At 37.7% G+C, this 21,258-nt stretch overlaps 1 pseudogene; it reads left to right on the forward strand.

Moving 5' to 3' along the window:
- Positions 1-11,316: 11,316 nt before the first annotated feature.
- On the forward strand, positions 11,317-14,542 carry LOC149166685 (laccase-6 pseudogene; annotated as a pseudogene).
- Positions 14,543-21,258: the final 6,716 nt, after the last annotated feature.

The raw sequence follows: 21,258 nt of genomic DNA on the forward strand, positions 1-21,258 counted from the left end.
GACCATGATGTAATATTGGCACATTTTTACTTGTTCTAGAGGATTCATTCACTAAAAAGTGAAAATTAAATGAATGAATCAGTTTCCTAGCATATAGAGGCAAGTTGTTTGATTGCTTAGATTTCAGTTCCTTGTTTAGAATTGGTTCAAAAAACTCATAGAATGATGAGCTTGACTCCCAGAGGCATGGGAAGGAGTTAGGTTTGTCTATATCATGTAATTTCTCAGTCATTTTCAGGGTTGGACACTTGGGATTGCTTGGCATTCCATTGTACATTTGATTTCTGCATTTTTGGCAAAGGAAAGACGAGGGTTTTGCAGCACTTGTTGGGATCCTTGTGGCTCTATGTTTTGATGGTGTTTTTCTTCATGCAAGTGTAAGTTCATTGATGTGTTATGTATGCCATTTCCTTTCTCTTTGCTTCTGAAATTAAACAAATTGGGTGACAAAGGTAGAATTCATTTGGCTTGCTGTGCTCTGCCTTAAAATTTGTTTATTTTTACATGTTTTCATCTATTTGGAGAGGATTCTTGCAGCCTCTTGCCCTCTTCAACTCCTCAATAGTCTTTTCCATCCTTTCATTAATCTAAAGCATCAAAACTATTGCCTACCTTGCCCCAACCGGAACTCTACAAAAATTTGGCCTCATCCCCAGACCTAAATTTGCCTTTCCCCTTTTCCAACAAAAAACCTCCAAAAATCAAATCAAATCCTTGCACTTCATACCTAGCCTAAAATTAGTTTTCATTTCAGTCATCTCAAGCCCCATTGATTATCTTTTGCTGAGATTGACCCGGAGAGAGCCCTCTCCTATCCTCGTAGGGCTAGCTACGAGGCTGAGCGTGGTTTGATGTGGACCTAGAATCTTACCTTTTCAACCTGAGGTAAATCTAGGCTCTAAAATAGTGGCGACCATACTGGGGAACAAATTGTTTGTTTGTTAGTGTTCTTGCTTTATAAACTACAAATGGAGTCTGAAGATTAGCCAGGTAGCCTTCGAAATGCTTTTGCTTTGCATTAGCGAAAGTAGATAAAAGCTGCTTCAGTCAATCTCCGGTCTAGTCTTATAAGCTGAACATCTGACTTGCAAATTGCCCTAGTAACATGTATCAAGTTCAAATCTGATTGTTGATGGTGAAAAACGATCAGACATAGCAAGGCTGAAATCATTCACCTGGCGATTCCAAATCATTTTCGAGATCAGATCCAAGGACTCCATTTGAAGATGGACCTGACCAATAGAAACATGAAAGGACAATATGGACAGATCAGGTATTCAAGTTGGAATTTCATCCAAGACATTTTGTTCTTTGTTATAAATTATTTCTCCTCTTTTCCCGAGAATGTCAAGAAGGATTTGCAAAGTATACTATATTTGAGAAAAGATCCCGGGCCTGCATTTGATTCCTTCCCTTTGAAGATTGTGAATACCAAAGATTTGCATGCCTTTGAGCTTGATTAAGACCCTTCTTCTGAATCTTGTGATGATCGTCTTCAAACTAATTAGCCTCAAGAGATCAAGATTGATTCTACACCTTCTGTATATACTCCTACACCTTGTAAAATTCCAGATCGATATAAGCCTTTGATTTTACCTCCTATATCCCATGCTTTCCCTAAAAATCATGATCTATATCTACCAAGATTTGATGGTGAACGTGACAATATCACTGCTGAGAGACATGTACTGAATTTTGAGTCTTTTCTTGACCTTTTTGAAGTTGATGAAGAAGATGTCAGTATAAGGGTTTTTTCTTTTTCTTTGCAAGGAAAAGTGAAGAGTTGGTTCAAAACCCTGCCTAATGCAAGCATCTCAGATTCCAGCAGTTCGTCAAAGTTTTCCTCGACAAGTGGGTGGTAAGACAAAACCCTTTCTTGATTATAGAAGAGTATAACCAGCTCAAAAGATTGCCAGGGGAGACAGTACAACAGTTTTCTGCCAGGTTTAATCAAGTCTATTTTTCAATGCCAGCTGATATAAGACCTCCTCCTAGATTTTCTCTCTTGCACTACCCGGGTGCCTTTGATCCGGAAATGGAGTTTCAGTTGAGAGAAATGAATCTTGCAACACTTGAAGAGATACAGAATAGTGCAGTAAATGTAGAGGCTCATTTGCTGATCAGAAGGGCAAGAAGGGCAAGGTTGAAGGAAGAAGAGATGAAAAACGTGGATCCAGAGAAATCGAAACCTTTAGAGGAAAAGCTTGACATTTTGGTCAGTGTAGTAGAAGAGATGGTGCAAAAAATGACTGCAAAAAATGAAAATGATGTTCATGAACAAGTGGCTGATCCAAAAAATTTTGTTTCTTATCCCAGTTGTCATAGTGATTGTTTTATAGATCATCTTGGAGAAGAGAGATCTATTGATTTGACATGTATGCTTGATGATATCTTTTATACTCATGATTTGCCTCAATTTGATCAGTATGATGATGATTATGTTCTCCAAACAGAAGCTAATCTTGTAGACAAATCAACAGCTAGTTTGTGGGAGGAAGAAGTTCACTTTCAGCAGCTCGAAAACAGTGATCAGCCGATGCATATCAGCTATGACGGTGATGAGGAAAGTGTAGAAAATTTTGAAGTAAATTAAGGATCTTTGCCTTTTTGTTTTGCTTCATTTCAGTTCATCAGAGACAACATTCATGCAATCAAAAATAAATTGTCGACAAGTCTTGATTTGGACTACCTTGAGAGCAATGAAAACCTTGTTCAAGACTTCTCATATTTAGATATCTAGCCCCCAAATGCCATTGATTGTCAAGTTGCACATGAAGGCATGGAAGCTGGAACATATGATCAAATAATACAAGAAGATTCCCTACCTTTCTGTTTTGAATCATTTTAGTTTTTGAAGGGTAAATTGCATAGTAAATCTTCAAATGAGCAGCCTGTAGGAAATCAACAATCTCTCAATTTTAATGTGGAGGATGAGACAGATAGAAAAATTCTTGAGCAAGTTGTTAATGAGAAATCTTTCCCTGAAATGATTGATGAAATCATTTTGGATACAAAACCCTCCCTAGCACCAGATTTGCAGCCACCAAATGCAATTGAATATCAGATTACAGATGAATTCGTGGCAGCCGAAATACATGATTTAATGATGCAAGAGGATTCTGTACCCTTTTCTTTCGAAGCATTTAAGTTTATAAAACATAATCTTCATAATATCTCTAAAGAAAAAGATGATCAACCAGTAGGATGTCATACAGTTTCAATAGATACATTGCAATAGTCTTCTCAAGTTTTTGATGATCCTATTGCTCATGTGTTGGATTCTGTTTGTTGTAAAAGTTCTTCTCCATCAGCTAACCATGTGACATAAGAGAATGTTGATAATAATCTTACTCAAAAGTCACCTTCATTGTCTTGTTTAACATATTGTTCATTGCATACCCCATACCAAGGTTTGCAGTCATATGAGGAGATTGATAAAGGAGACATTTGTTTTGTTTGGAGTCAGCAACAGAGTTTGGTTATTCACGAAATTCAATATCCTTTTGACAGCCTGCTCCTATCACTAAAGAAGGTAGCACAAATGTGAGGAAAATATTAATATCCAGCTATGAAGACTACTTGGACTATAGCAGTAATGTGTTAATGGAAATCAATAGTGATGTTTATGAAGATCCTTTCGCAGTATTCTTGAAGTCATCCAGTCAATTCATGCTTTGCAAGTTTATCAGCAGTTAACTTGATCCCAAGTTTCCATGGGAGTTGCCTTTCGATTCTTCCCTTTTCCTGCGCATCATAAAGCATTTGGGAAGAAATCAAATACCAGTCAGGATGCTTACGTGGTTGCATTGGTTGTTTCATTTCACTTGATCAGGTGATGAATGAAACTGTTAGAGTAGGTTTTGATGAATAAGCTCTACTTTGAGCATCATTTCCAGTTTGTCGGTTGTGTTTAAGTGTTGAGTTAGTTTTTAATTGAGTGAGAGTCAATTTGTGTCATCAAGTCATCAGTTTTTAGTCATGCATTTCAGCTTGAGTTTTTGATTCCATTGCCCAATGGATGAAGGCATTGTCTGCTTTCCAAAGATCTGTAGTTCTTGGCACCTCCAAGGAGCTACCATCCCCATTGGAGCCAATGTTAGTGTCAGTCTTTGCAGCCTTCCTCCAGTAATCAAACATCTTCTTACAAAGTTATTTTAAGGTGTCAAGGTCAAATTTTGTCATTTAAGTGAGTCTTCAAGCAAAATTTGGTCACTAGGTATTAGGTCTAGGGTTTGCTTTTACTCCTTCCAAAGTTGTCCAAATGTCGGTCCATGTCACCATTCAGCTGAGTGTACCATCATTCAGAGGGTTGTCATCATCATGTCAGGGTCCAATGGGTCATTTTACACCTTGTTCATGCTTCAGTTGTGCCTAGGTAAGGTTCATTTCCCTCTCTTAGGGTTTTGAAGGCAATTTCTCTTGGATGGTCAAATCATCAACAAAAATTGCATCCTGATGTTCATACATCTTCCCCTATCCTTAATGTACCTTATTAAACACTTCCCATCACTGATATCCCCCAAATTCCTCATTTTCGCACAAACCCTAGTTTCTTGCTACAACTTGGCAATTTTCTAGGCTAGACCTATGTTTTTCCCTTTTGGACCCCTTCCCCTCACTCAATCTCTGAAATTCCACTTTCACCTGCTTCCTAACATCCCTCCCCACCTCCCAAAATTTTCTTAAGAATTTAGAATCCCCTTATCCCCTTCATTTCGATTCATTTCAACAAATCCCTTGTTCCACACATCGGGATAGGTTTCACTCAAATGATGTTTCGGAGCAATAAAATATGAATTTGAGAAAAGTGAGAGAGGATTTTGTCCAAAATCGGCCAAGGAAGAAAAAAATCCTTCAATTTTTACACAGGTGTCATGGTTTTAGATAAATGTCAAAAATACCGTTGCCTCAGGAGAATTGAATGCACCTCTAAAGTGACCTTGGGAAAATCAAGATTTATCCTCACTTGGTTGGCCAAATTACTTGTTTGATGAGTCAAATGATAACTAGACACAAATATATTTCCAATGAGCTATCATGAGCTCAATTTGGAGTTGAGGAACACCTTCAAAAGTTGACTGCAACAGCACTCTGCCTTGAGGCAGCCTCATTTGGCCACATTTTAACCAGTCTTGGGAGATTTGTTTTTTGATAGGGTAAATGAACTCAAAATTGAAAAATTATAGTTGGTTTAGAAAGTAGACTCCAATACCTTTCCAATGAGCTATCCTACACCAAATTTGGACACCAGGAAGGCCTCCAAAAGCCTCCTTCCAAATGCACTATGTGTTGGGTTCATGGCGCGGCGCATTGGGTTGGTGCGCGGCGCATTGGGCCAAAACACAAAATTTTTGCCATTCCTTTCACCCATCAAATTTTTCTTAGTCTCTCCTTGTTCAATTAAGTCAAAGCCACTTCCTCATTTCTCTTAACAAGTGTTTGGTGTTGGTATGAAAATTTAAATGCAAAAAACTCAAAATCCTATCCTCTTGTTTTAAGATTGATCCTAGGGTTTTAAACTTGTTTTGTGCCAAACACTTCCATTCTCCACCTTGGTTTTTCCACCCACTCACCATTATCTTATCATAGCATCTCATCCCCTATTACCCATATCCCTAAAGTCACTCATACCCATTTCATTCCCATCTCCCTACATCTCTAAAAGTCACTTACGCCTAGCTTCATCTCCCTCTCCCAAGTCATTTCATTTTTTCTCATTCTCCTTTTCCCATTTCATGTGTAAAAATTCCCAAAACCTCAGCTTCCTAAAAATTCAGTGGCTCCCCCCTCTCCCAAAGTTTGTCAAATTCTCAAAGGGTAGACTACCACTTGACAAGACTCCCTTGTTCCCACTGTCCATGTTTCTCCCGCAGTCCCTTCCCTTTGGCACATTTGGCATTGAAAACAAAACACCAATTTATCATTTTCAACAAACCAAACATACAACTTGTTTCAAACACCATGGATATGGATACAGATTCATCATACGAACAAGAAAATGATTCCATCACTGAACTGCATGCACCAGGAGGGCACTGAAACGCCATAAAAGAGAGGACAGACTCTGAATCTTGGTCGAAGCCTCTTTGGCTGAGCATGATACTTGATGAGGCACCTTCAGTCCAGATTTCATGGAATTTGGAGAAAATTTTGTCATTTTTGGTTTTTTTTTTTGTCACAAAACAGAGTTTTCTGCCCAACGCGTAGCGCCACTTGGCGCGTGCTTATGATTGGGACATCTTCTGGAGGAAAACTTGATATTTTTGGGTTTTTTTATGATAAATTATTCATGCTCAGGAATGGCTTAGAGATTTCATCAAGTTCTGGGTGGCCTAAAGGGTCAAAAACACCTTGAAAATGGCCTTTCTGCCACTTTTTCCACACACAGGAAGCAGTCTTGGGAGATTGGATATTTGGAGGGGCAAATGGACACCAAATCCAAAAATGCCACTTGGGTTGGAAAGTAAATAGGCACGGCTTTCCAACAAGCTATCATGAGCTCAATTTGGACTTCGGGAAGTGCCTCAAAATCAGCTCCAAAGTGGCACGATGCATTGAGGATTTGGGCACGGTGCATAGAGAAATTTGGCCTCATTTTCACTCTTCAGCTGAGAAATTCGCCCAGTTTTGACTAGTTTTACTTTTTGATGTAACTATTGGTCTACCATGATGTAATTTGATGACCATGATGTAATATTGGCACAATTTTACTTTTTCTAGAGGATTCATTCACTAAAAAGTGAAAATTAAATGAATGAATCAGTTTCCTAGCATATAAAGGCAAGTTGTTTGATTGCCTAGATTTTAGTTCCTTGTTTAGAATTGGTTCAAACAGCTCCTAGAATGATGATCTCGACCCCTAGAGGCATGGGAAGGAGTTAGGCTTGTATATATCATGTAATTTCTCAGTCATTTTCAGGGTTGGACACTTGGGATTGCTTGGCACTCCATTGTACATTTGATTTCTGCATTTTTGGCAAAGGAAAGACCAGGGTTTTGCAGCACTTGTTGGGATCCTTGTGGCTCTGTGTTTTGATGGTGTTTTTCTTCATGCAAGTGTAAGTTCATTGATGTTTTATGTATGCCATTTCCTTTCTCTTAGCTTCTGAAATTAAACAAATTGAGTGACAAAGGTAGAATTCATTTGGCTTGTTGTGCTCTGCCTTAAAATTTGTTTAGTTTTACATGTTTTCATCTGTTTGGAGAGGATTCTTGCAGCCTCTTGCCCTCTTCATCTCCTCAGTAGTCTTTTCTATCCTTTCATTTAATCTAAAGCATCAAAACTACTACCTACCTTTCCCCAACCGTAACTCTGCAAAAATTTGGCCTCATCCCCGGACCCAAATTTGCCTTTCCCTTTTTCAAACAGAAAACCTCCAAAAATCAAATCAAATCCTTGCACTTCATACCTAGCCTAAAATTAGTTTTCATTTCAGTCATCTCAAACCCCATTGATTATCTTTTGCTGAGATTGACCCAGAGAGAGCCCTCTCCTATCCTCGTAGGGCTAGCTACGAGGCTGAGCGTGGTTTGATGTGGACCTAGAATCTTACCTTTTTAGCGTGAGGTAAATCTAGGCTCTAACAATTAGTAAAATAATCGTATCCTCTACAAAGTACTTCAAACTCAAATAAAAATGTATCTGGGTCTTCATTTTCCAAACCATGAAAATTTGGTAGAGCAGATGGGGGAATGATGTGCATTTTTGTCACTCCTAGATCTCTGATAGGGAATTCAAAAGTAGAAATGTGAGCCATTTCTTACCATAATAGAATATGTTCTTCATGTGTTTCTTTGAGGCTCCTCCTTCAAATGTTCCTGTCAATTGGTTAGTGAAATGGGTGGTGCTTACATCACCACTTAAGTGAAATCGTGAGATTTGTTTTTCAAAATTCTACGTCTACAAATCCTACTTCTATCGGTGCATGCTATATGACCTAAGCCTGACTACTGAGGGTAGACCCATCACTGGTTCCCCAGGATGCACACATAGGTTCTTACCTTTCGTCTTCAATATCCATTTCTTTCATAGCAAATGGACATCAAAATTTTATTTCTACTTCAATTCCTACGCAATTGCGCTGAAAAGTGGGCGAGGGAGCAAGCACTTTACTTACTAGGATGCAGGTTCTTACCTTCCATTTTTAATACACAATTCTTTCCCAACAACAAATATCAAACATACATCACTTTAGCGAAATAGCAACACTCTCCCCGACAATGGTGCCAAAATGTTGGGTGCATATAAGGTGTCATTTAGAACTCCTAACTGCCTCACATTAATTATCAACCTAGGTAAGTCTTTTTGTTTTAGGAGTGTACACGATATGTGCAAGTGATGGAAATCGTCATATCTATAAGGAGTAATGGTTTAAGATAACTTATCAATTTCAATACAAGAGTAAACGGATAAAACCATATATCTCAAGCTTGTAACTTCAAGGAAATTAACCTATTCAAGCATCAAAACTAAATCTTAATCTAAACCAAACTCAATCTTAATCAAGAGATTCTAATTGCAATTACATCAATCGAGTGCACCGTAGCAATAACAGAGCTCTTTCAGCTGAATCTAAACTACTGCATAGAAATAAAGCACCTGATCTAATCAATAACACTCTGTCCTTTAATTAACAAGAAATGATTCTTATCTAATAATTAATTCAATCCACGACATAAATGAATGAAATCAATTGACATAATTAAGAATTAATGAAATGAATACACAAAATCCACATTGATGAGAGTAAATCAATCGTAAAGTTGTAAAACAAAATACTTAAACTTGTAGTAAAAGAAAAGTAAAAATATAACACAGGGAACAACAGTGAAATCCACCAGTGACCGGGTCCAAGCTGCTAGTGATTACTGCTTAACTACTTCAGAATATTGCCAATGAACAACAACACGAATTATGTATTATTCATCGTATCCAAATGTCATTACAGCACGATGTGTCCTTCAAAATCACGCTCTATATACTAAAATTACAATTGAAGTAAAAAGGCGAGAAATTTCCTCATGTTGGCATATATATAAGGTGTCTTTTAGAACTCCTAATTGCCTCACATTAATTATCAACCTGGGTAAGTCTTTTTGTTTCAAGAGTGTACACAATATGTGCAAGTGATGGAAATCGTTATATCTATAGAGAGTAATACTTTAAGATAACTTATCAATTTCAATACAAGAGTAAACAAATCAAACCATAAATCTCAAGCTTGTAACTTCAAGGAAATTAACCTATTCAAGCATCAAAACTAAATCTTAATCTAAACCAAACTCAATCTTAATCAAGAGATTCTAATTACAATTACATCAACTAAGTGCACCGTAGCAATAACATAGCTCTTTCAATTGAATCTAAACTATTGCATAGAAATAAAGCACCTGATCTAATCAATAACACTCAGTCCTTTAATTAACAAGAAATGATTCTTATATAATAATTAATTCAATCCACAACATAAATGAATGAAATTAATTGACAAAATTAAGAATTAATGAAATGAATACACAAACTCCACACTGATGAGAGTAAATAAATCGTAAAGATATAAAACAAAATAATTAAACTTGCAGTAAAAGAAAAGTAAAAATATAACACAAGGAACAACAATGAAATCCACCAGTGACCGGGCCTAAGCCGCTAGTGATTATTGCTTAGCTACTTCAGAATATTGCCAATGAACAACAACACAAATTATGTATTTTTCATCAGATCCAAATGTCGTTACAGCACGATGTGTCCTTCAAAATCATGCTTTGTATATTAAAATTACTGTTAGACTCCGTCTTGTCAGCCCGCTGTAGTCAAATTCTCCAAATATCATTCCTTGTTATGCGAAGTCACTGATGTTACTGTGCTCCAGAAAAGAGTCATTTTAATTCTTGAGGAAGGTTTAGTAAGTTTTTCAGGGATGTCATCCTCAATAATGTGAGATTGATTCTTCTTCAAAACCATGTTTTGAAGAAGAAATCATTAAATGTGTTTTTTTTTAGAATATGTAATTTGTCAAAATGTTTCAAATTCTCTAGCTCTTCAAATTCCAGCAGTCAATTCGCACTGCTTGAGTTCAAGTCTTCAGCAGGACAGCTCCTCTATTCTATATTCAGTCAAATGGAATCGAATAATATTGGATGAGACACATTTTATCAAGGAAGCTGTAGCTGTTGTATTGGAGATCCAGGAGTTTGTATTGCAGCCATATCATGCCCATTATTACAGTCCTTGCATTTGCTCTTCTGTTAGTAATGAAACTCTTTGAGAAATTACAGTTGCTTGTACAGTTTGCCGTTTTTTGGATGTAGCCATATAAAATTCACATGCAATTATTGTTGATGGAATGTCGCTTGGGCTTGTTTTTTTTGGACAACAACCTTAAACAAATGTTTTTAACATCAGCTCTTCAGTGGTTTGTTGTCGGGTTTCTCCAAAGCAGAAAGCACTCGTGACAGAACTTGTACGCCATGATGGCCATAAAATTTGTTTAGCTATTGGTGATGGTTCAAATGATGTTGGTATGATTCAGAAAGCAAAGATTGAAATGGAGAGTTGAAAGGCCGAAGCCGTGTTTTCATAACCGTGGACAACGTTGGAGTTGTGCGCTACGCATTGGAGGTGTGCGCTATGCACTGAGGTGGGCGTTACGCATTGGGCCTCACTGTCCAGTGTAAAAATACACAGGCACTACCCACTTTAGGTGCGCTACCCATTGGGCAGGGGCGCTACTCATATAGCGACAGAGCTAAATTTTTTTTCTTGCGCCCAGTCTCATATCAAATCGACTCCTTCAATTTACAAAGAGCTAAAAAGGATAATCTTACAACAGATATCCGGTGAAGATGGGGACGGAGTATGCAATCCTCACATATCTATGGAGTGATCTCGAGGCAGGTGAACAATGACTATCAATCATTTCGCATCAAACAATAAACACGGTGTCTCAGTTGTGTGATGTCCATTTTCCTTATGCATATCTTGTGTGAGAGGATTTTGCTTCCGAATTAGTTTTATTTCTGGTTACCTTACTGTTTTAAAGGTGCAAACAAAGACTGCTACGAAATTATGTAAACCTTTGACTATAGTCCAAAATTAATGAGATGTACCCTAGCCCCATTATCTATGCACAGGAAGATGATAGAATCATTTCCAAAGTCACTAACCAGACTCCCTACAATACCACTATTCATTGGCGTGGAGTCAGGCAGCGACTCACATGTGGGTCTGATGGGCCTGCATACATCACTCAATGACCAATTCAAGCAGGATAGACATTTACATACGAGTTCACGCTGGTGTAGCAGAAGGGAATAATGCTCTGGCATGCCCACATCTCATGGCTAAGGGCAACAGTTCATGGACCTATTGTTATCTATCCCAAGACTGGCATTCCTTATCCATTTCAATTACCGTATGTGGAACATGTTATTGTCCTTGGAGAGTATTGGTTGATGGATACTCAAGAACTTGAAAGAGAGGTTGTGGAAAGTGGTGGAGGTCATCCTTCTGAAAATGCTTATGTTATAAATGGTCATCCAGGTCCTCTTTATAACTGCTCAGAGCATGATATGTACACCATACGTGCAATTCCTGGAAAGACATATCTTCTGAGAATCATCAATGCAGCCCTTAACATGGAACACTTTTTCACCATAGCCAATCACAAGATGACAGTAGTTGAAGTGGATGGAGAGTATACTAAGCCCTTTGTTACAGAGCAATTGATGATCATACCAGGCCAGACGACCAATGTATTGGTAACTGCAGACCAGCAATTAGGAAGTTATTACATGGGAATGGGGCCTTACATGTCTGCTCATAACATAGACTTTCAGAAATCTCCTGCACTTGCTCTGTTACAATGTCCAGGGCAGTATACACCTGTTATAATTTTTGTTTTTTTGGATGGTGCATCAAACGGAATTCTCTTCTTCTTGATCAGAGGGTTTAATTTTTGTTAAAAACTATTTTTTATTAAAAATGTTTTTTCAAAAGGCAAACGTAAAGTAAAAAGTCAAAGTCAAAGCTAAATTTGAAACGTAGATACTTGCCACAGCAGAGAAAAAGATTCGATTGCCTATGTTTATCTTCAGTAATGGGATTGACACCTATAAATGCCACCTCTTCATTAGTTATCAACAGATTCGAGTAGAAGAAGGAGCGCTATTCTATCTTCAGAAGAGCTGATTGTTTTTTTTTAGTTTTATTTATTAATAATGATAAAACAAATCCCTTGTCTTGGGGTCGATTTGTTTTCCCCTAGCAGAGTTTATTTAATGTATTGAAAAAACCATTTGTAAAGGTAGAGAGGAAGAATTCTGAAAGCTGGCGTAGGAGAAAAAAGATAGAGCTTTATTGTACAGTTTTTGACAGGGATTTAATGGAAAAATACAGCTCTGACTCCTGAGATTCTTGTGGTGTGGATTTAGCAGTTTGTTTTTTTTTATGTTTCATATGTAGCTTGTAATGTTTTACATTTCATTTCATAATCATTTTCTGTTGAATACTTTTAAATGAGAAAGGCAGAATCCCGTTTACTGCTTTGCCTTGGGAGGTATTCATTTTCTATGTTTTCTTCAGTTTGATAAGGATTCAACTATTGCCCTTGTCAACCTCGCAGTGGTCTTTCACTCCATATAATTCCAATTTGATTGTTAAACTTCATGCTTATCTTGCCTCAGGCGATAATCTGCGTTTTTCATTTAATCTCTACTCTTGCTGTCTTTGCCCCACACAGCCCAGAAAACCAAATCATTTATCAAAAAACCCCTTTTTATCAATTTACTAGCCTAGAATCAGTTCCCATTTTAAGTCATCTCAGCCTCTTTGAAAACCTTTTGCCGAGATAGACCCAGAGAGAGCCCTCTCCTGTCCTCCTAGGACTAGCTACGAGGCTGAACTTGGTTTGATGTTGCCTTGAACCTCTCCTTCTTCAGCCTGAGGCAGATTCGAGTGCTAACATAGTGGCGACCATACCGGGGAAGATGGTTTGCTGTTGATGTGACATTCGACTTGTTGATTGTCTTGTCCCAGTACATGAAATCAAGTTGCAGATCTGATGCTAATGGTGGACAGCAGTCAGACACATACGAAGGCTGAAACATTCACCTGGTGACTCCAACTTGATCCAGAGATTCCAGTGCTCGCTGATCCATTTATGTAATGGTAGGGTATGTGGCAAACCCTGCACTGTGTGAAGCTGTAAAAGAAGTAAGAAATCAGTTAGCAGATTTTGAAATTAATGAATATCTTTTCAGTGCCTTGCTTCAATGTTTGAAATCTCCAAAGCTACCTATTGAAGCTAAAATTGGTGTCTGTGAGTTAGTTGTTGAAAGAATTGAGAAGGAAATTCAGTGTTTGAATGAGTAGATCCAGTCATATGATTTCCGAGATCCTAAAAAGTTCTTGGAAATTCTTCCTCCATCGAAACAAGAAATAATAGAGTTGCCTACAGATGTTTGCATTAATAGTGTGCAACTGGAGATATGTATTGCAGAGTTGGGGCAACAAACGGAGTCTGGCTTTCGCGATCCTATTGCGATGTACATGAAAATATTTTTCAGTTTGACTGACAAATCAAACTGTCTTTTACATGATCAGGCTCATTACGTGCATGAAGGGTTGCCAACAATTACATTTGTGTCCTGGTGGAAGCATTCTCAAGCGGCATCATTCTCAGGTTTACTTGAATGGTTGATCTGGCATTTCAGTATTACCTGATCTATTGTTTGTACAACAGAGTAGGGTAGATTTTGTAAATAAATAAGCAGCCAAAAGGCAGCATTTCGTTCTGAGTTTCATTACAGTTTTAGTGTGAAGTTTGCCGAGTCAGTTTTTTTTAGTATTTCAGTCAAGTTTCAGTCCATAAATGAGTTGGAAGTCTTGTGTTGTCTGTTGAAATAATGACTCCATTTCCCAATGGACGGAGGCACTGTCTGCTCTCCCAAAGCTCTGCAGTTCTTGTCACCTCCAAGAAGCGGCAGCTGCCATCCCCATTGGAGCCAATGTTAGACTTTGTCTTGTTAGCCCGCTGCAGTCAAATTCTCCAAAGATCATTCCTTGTTATGCGCAGTCACTGATGTTACTGTGGTCCAGAAAAGAGTCATTTTAATTCTTGAGGAAGGTTCAGTAAGTTTTTCAGGGATGTCATCGTCAATAATGTGAGATTGATTCTTCTTCAAAACCCTATTTTGAAGAAGAAATCATTAAATGTGTTTTTTTTAGAATATGTAATTTGTCAAAATGTTTCAAATTCTCCAGCTCTTCAAATGCCAGCAGTCAATTCGCACCGCTTGAGTTCAAGTCTTCAGCAGGACAGCTCCTCTATTCTATATTCAGTCAAATGGAATCGAATAATATTGGATGAGACACATTTTATCAAGGAAGCTATAGCTGTTGTATTGGAGATCCAGGAGTTTGTATTGCAGCGATATCATGCCCATTATTACAGTCCTTGCATTTGCTCTTCTGTTAGTAATGAAACGCTTTGAGAAATTGCAGTTGCTTGTACAGTTTGCCATTTTCTGGATGCAGCCATAGAAAATTCACATGAAATTATTGATGATGGAATGTCGCTTGGGATTTTTTTTTTTGGACAACAACCTTAAACAAATGTTTTTAACATCAGCTCTTCAGTGGTTTGTTGTCGGGTTTCTCCAAAGTAGAAAGCACTCGTGACAGAACTTGTACGCCATGATGGCCATAAAATTTGTTTAGCTATTGGTGATGGTTGAAATGATGTTGGTATGATTCAGAAAGCAAAGATTGAAATGGAGAGTTGAAAGGCCGGAGCCGTGCTTTCATAACTGTGGACAGCGTTGGAGGTGTGCGCTACGCATTGGAGGTGTGCGCTACGCACTGAGGTGGGCGCTACGCATTGGGCCTCACTGGCCAGTGTAAAAATACACAGGCACTACCCACTTGAGGCGCGCTACCCATTGGGCAGGGGCGCTACTCATATAGTGACAGAGCTAAAAAAAATTTCTTGCGCCCAGTCTCGTATCAAATCGACTCCTTCAATTTGCAAAGAGCTAAAAGGGATAATCTTACAACAGATATCCAGTGAAGATGGGGACGGAGTATGCAATCCTCGCATATCTATGGAGTGATCTCGAGGCAGGTGAACAGTGACTGTCAATCATTTCGCATCAAACAATAAACATGGTGTCTCAGTTGTGCGATGTCCATTTTCCTTCTGCATATCTTGTGCGAGAGGATTTTGCTTCCGAATTAGTTTTATTTCTGGTTACCTTACTGTTTTAAAGGTGCAAACAAAGACTGTTACGAAATTATGTAAACCTTTGACTATAGTCCACAATTAATGAGATGTACCCTGGCCCCATTATCTATGCACAGGAAGATGATAGAATCATTGTCAAAGTCACTAACCAGACTCCCTACAATACCACTATTCATTGGCGTGGAGTCAGGCAGCGACTCACATGTGGGTCTGATGGGCCTGCATACATCACTCAATGACCAATTCAAGCAGGATAGACATTTACATACGAGTTCACGCTGGTGCAGCAGAAGGGAACAATGCTCTGGCATGCCCACATCTCATGGCTAAGGGCAACAGTTCATGGACCTATTGTGATCTATCCCAAGACTGGCGTTCCTTATCCATTTCAATTCTCGTATGAGGAACATGTTATTGTCCTTAGAGAGTATTGGTTGATGGATACTCAAGAACTTGAAAGAGAGGTTGTGGAAAGTGGTGGAGGTCCTCCTTCTGCAAATACTTATGTTATAAATGGTCATCCAGGTCCTCTTTATAATTTCTCAGAGCATGATATGTACACCATACGTGCAATTCCTGGAAATACATATCTTTTGAGAATCATCAATGCAGCCCTTAACATGGAACACTTTTTCACCATAGCCAATCACAAGATGACAGTAGTTGAAGTGGATGGAGAGTATACTAAGCCCTTTGTTACAAAGCACTTGATGATCATACCAGGCTAGACGACCAATGTATTGGTAACTGCAGACCAGCAATTAGGAAGTTATTACATGGGAATGGGGCCTTATGTGTCTGCTCATAACATAGACTTTTAGAAATCTCCTGCACTTGCTCTGTTACAACGTCCAGGGCAGTATACACCTGTTATAACTTTTGTTTTTCTGGATGGTGCATCAAACGGAATTCTGTTCTCCTTGATCAGAGGGCGTAATTTTTGTTCAAAACTATTTTTTATTAAAAATGTTTTTTCAAAAGGCAGACGTAAAGTAAAAAGTCAAAGTCAAAGCTAAATTTGAAACGTAGATACTTGCCACAACAGAGAACAAGATTCAATTGCCTATGTTTATCTTCAGTAATGGGATTGACACCTATAAATGCCACCTCTTCATCAGTTATCAACAGATTCGAGTAGAAGAAGGAGCGCTATTCTATCTTCAGAAGAGCTGATTGTTTTTTTTAGTTTTATTTATTAATAATGATAAAACAAATCCCTTGTCTTGGGGTCGATTTATTTTCCCCTAGCAGAGTTTATTTAATGTATTGAAAAAACCATTTGTAAAGGTAGAGAGGAAGAATTCTGAAAGCTGGTGTAGGAGAAAAAAGACAGAGCTTTATTGTACAGTTTTTGACAGGGATTTAATGGAAAAATACAGCTCTGACTCCTGAGATTCTTGTGGTGTGGATTTAGCAGTTTGTTTTTTTTTATGTTTCATATGTAGCTTGTAATGTTTTACATTTCATTTCATAATCATTTTCTGTTGAATACTTTTAAATGAGAAAGGCAGAATCTCGTTTACTGCTCTGCCTTGGGAGGTATTCATTTTCTATGTTCTCTTCAGTTTGATAAGGATTCAACTATTGCCCTTGTCAACCTCGCAGTGGTCTTTCACTCCATATAATTCCAATTTGATTGTTAAACTTCATGCTTATCTTGCCTCAAGCGATAATCTGTGTTTTTCATTTAATCTCTGCGCTTGCTGTCTTTGCCCCACACAGCCCAGAAAACCCAATCATTTATGAAAAAACCCCTTTTTATCAATTTACTACCCTAAAATCAGTTCCCATTTTAAGTCATCTCAGCCCCTTTGAAAACCTTTTGCCGAGATAGACCCAGAGAGAGCCCTCTCTTGTCCTCGTAGGACTAGCTACGAGGCTGAGCTTGGTTTGATATTGCCTTGAACCTCGCCTTCTTCAGCCTGAGGCAGATTTGAGTGCTAACAGTTACAATTGAAGTAAAAAGGAGAGAAATTTCCTCCTCTCTATTCTCTCCCATCTTACCCTATTCTCTTTGATCTCTATTTTCATTTAAATACAGAGAGAGTAAAGAGAAGTTACAAAAAATATGATTACAAAATATTTTCCATTACAAATTTGGATTTTACAAAACAAATTGATCAACAAGATCATATCTGAAATATCTTTCCATCAACTTTCAATAGGAACAAGTTGAATTTGGTATTGCAATTGGAAGAATTTGGAAAATGGTTGCAATAGCAAATCTGAAAAAATCGTCTTTGAAGTACCTTTCGTTTCTCTTAATACAGTCTGAATTGTGGAAATCTACTCATTGCAAAACTAATTTGGTTCGTTCTGGACAAAACCCATGTTTCAGATTTTCCAGATTCTCCTTCATTTGTCTGACAGTTTCAATGCAAAACCATCACTTCTTATTCTAGTGAATTTCTAAGCTGGAATATTTAATTGTGAGTTGAAGATCAAATTTGCAATCTGGAAAAGTTCTTGGAGGTTAAAATCATGATTGATGTTACAACAAATCCATTAATAAACCATCATTGGTAAAATCATGCATAATAATCATCAATTTATTAAAAATAAAGAAGAAAAATAGTATTTATCCATAAGAGCATAAATAATTAGAAAATGGAATTGTATGATAAATTATGATAAATGACGTGATAAAGAATGGTAGAAATGGATGAAATTGGTGTCAGAAAGTGATAATAATAAGGAAAAATTAGTGGTCCACCACATGCAACTATATGAAATTACATTACAATGTTAAACATGATCATAAATACCTCATTTTACCTTTAGGTCATCTAAGCTCCTTCCAACTGCTTCCTTGATTGAAAATATCTTCAATCCCTTGATATGCTTCATTTCTCATGTCATCAGACCTTCATTGCATGAATTCCATAAGTTGGATTTCCTGATGAAACACTTGTTGCCTTCCCAGATTAGTGGATCCTCTGCTGATATTTCTATCAGAGAATCTTTAGGATCTTGCATATCCTCATTTGTAAAATGTTTCCTTTAATATCCAATGAGGTTTCAAGGAGTTATATCCTTCATATTCGACTACCATGGATTTTTTCCTTCATGATTCCCATGATGATGTCATGAATTCTTGTTTCTAATACTTCCATGATGCCACAATGCATCTTTTTATCATGGTCATATCTATAACTAAGGATTTAGGAGGTTATGATAGGACCCTTTTGTGAGAGACACCATCTTGCTCATAGTAGAGGTTTGTTACTCCCTCTTTCCTTGGCCCTTCTTCTTCATATTCTTCGATCCTTTGGGCAATATGAGATTCTTTATATAATCTTCCCATAGCACTGAATCTTAGTTATATTAATCTGTCTTGTTTGAGGACCAAACTTCTCTTCTCATGCTTTAGTCCTTTAACCTTCAGCACTTTTGTCCACAACTTATCCTTTTTCCATCTTGCATAAGTACCACAAGTTGTTAGATGAGGAAACTTCCTTGTCCCAAGGACACTTGTCATCTTGCTTATTAAGAAAATATATGATTGTCTTCTTATCATCTTTATTAGATCTCCCAATTGAGATCTCATGAAGATGACCTTCTTTACTGCATTTTAGAGAGTATGTCTTCTAGAATTTCAATTAGGTCACTGCTGCACCATGACTGCTCCATTGAGATCTTCATCACTGCTACAACCTTCATCGAGATCTTGAACTTGATATGAATACAACTATGCTGAGAACATGTTTATGTCTGGGATATATGTCATACTGAGATCCTCATTAGACTACCATCAAGACCATGATTACAATTGAGATCATGACAGTTTAGAAGGTATGCCGAGACTGATTGATCTCAAAGATCCTCCACATCAAGAGTGTGAGACAGTGATGGTTATGCCGAGACAAAGCATCACTGAGATCCTTCTTCTAACATGAGATTGTGTCTGCACTTTCACCGAGACTGTAACTAAGATTTCATTGCATCGAGGTCTGTTGTAGCTATGCCGAGACTGTGTCACTATGATCCTGTAACTAGGCCGAGACTTCTGAGATATATGCGAGGATATTCTTTGATGAGATCAACGAGACACACACACACACACACACACACACACACACACACACACACACACACACACATATATATATATACATATATAATGAGGCTGCTAGGAGACAAGTCCGAATATTTTTCACTGAGATATCCACTGAGACTTTGCTTGTCATGATTATGTCGAGACTGTGTCTCTTCATTCACAGGTATGCCAAGATTGTTTCTTGCACAGAACTCTTCATTACACCAAGACTGCGTCCTCCTGTCATGCGTATCTCAGACCCTTATAATCATGTGTATTATTATGTGATGGAGTCAGACTAGCCTGAGTTTCTTCCTGCACCTTATACCCATCCGAGGTTGCAGTCAAACCCTTGTTCTAACCTTCTTTGATGTAGATTTCAGTCCTTATATCCATTTGGAAACTTTTGAGAGTATTTTAGTTCACTTCTTTCTTTTTTTTCTAACCCATGCTTGATATTTTGACTGATGAAGCTTGTCATAAATGATCCAATGCTTGCCAACTTCTTTGTGAGGGAGGTGATCTTCTTCATGCCCTTAGTAGAACTTCCCTCTGATAACATGTTAAGAAATCTAGGGAAATTTAAGAATTTGATTTCCCTTAACTATGATAATTGCTTGTGATATTATTTTCTTATATTTTGCTTCTTATTATTAACATGTTTTATTATCATCAACCATCTATCAAAAAAATAATATCAACAATGCACGAGTACACTAGATATTGGCACCAAGCTAGGGCAAAAGCCTCCCCAAATTGTGGGAGGAAAAACCCTTAGAACTCTTTCTTATAGAACCTTTATTGATGAATTACAAGACCTGAACTTTGACTCAAGAACACCTTCAGAAATGAAATGAAAATACCTCCAAAATTTACCCAAGCAAGTCTTTTTTTCTACAACTTTGGATAACACATTAGGTCTGCAACAATACTATGATAGTTTGCAAGTGTGATCAAGGATAGGCTCACCTAGCCTTCCTATATCTTCTCTTTCCTTGGAGATTGATCTCACATATCATGACCCTTTTCCTTGAGCTTGGAGGATGCCTTCTTGATGCCAAGAGAGTGACTGTCCTAGAATAGTGAGGATATATCTATCAACTTCAGTATATAATCCATACGTGCGAGGAGGGTTAGGGCTATTCTAGCCCTTATATGACCTCATTCTCCTTGTAAACTTCTTCTAGATAGATTTCGCCTTCAAACTACTACAAGATCGAGCCTTTAACCCAATAATATGCCCATATAAGATGATGCCCTAGCTCGGATCTGATTGTTGCATGTGTGAACAGACTTTCTAGGCAATTTTAGATGAGAGAACAAACTTCCTCTTGGACTGCGACTTCTTCTCTTTGACCCATTCGCTTCGTTTATCCTTCCTTGAGAGAATGAGATAGATGTGTGTTGGAGGAGGTATCAACGCTGCCTTTATATAGGATTGTGTTCTCATCTCCTAGGCCGACATGATCCCTTGACTAGGTCGATGTGATAGGAGGCTTCTAGATTGTCCAAATAAATTATTTCGAGCAGATTCTTGGAATCAATTCGGTGGGTACATTTTGGAGTATTTCATTAATGATATTGAAGGACGTTTTGACTTACAACAATTACATTTATAAGTGTGGAAATACATTATTTCCTTCATTTTTTATAGCTCAACCTAAGGCTCTCAATGGGAGCCACAACTAGACCAAGAAACTTCTTGAGCATGAAATCCATTTCTCAAGCAAAAATATAAGAATTTTATTGATACAAAATTACATCATTACAATATTTGTCATTATGAAGATCAAACCTAGTTACACTATTTTCAACACTTGCCTTGGGTTTTGTTGGAGTTCTTAGTGCTACCAATAGTAGAAATCTCCTTTTCTACCTCCTCCAGAAGGTCTTCCTCTCCTTTCTGTGCCACAAGGATTTTTGTTGCCTATTTATTTATTTTCTTTGTTCAAATCTTTGGTTTCTCATTTACTTTTTAAA

The sequence above is a fragment of the Pinus tabuliformis genome, chromosome 5_1 (assembly GCF_031772625.1).
Source record: "Pinus tabuliformis cultivar Carrire ecotype Pingquan chromosome 5_1, CPIR1, whole genome shotgun sequence".
Classification (NCBI taxonomy): Eukaryota; Viridiplantae; Streptophyta; class Pinopsida; order Pinales; family Pinaceae; genus Pinus; species Pinus tabuliformis.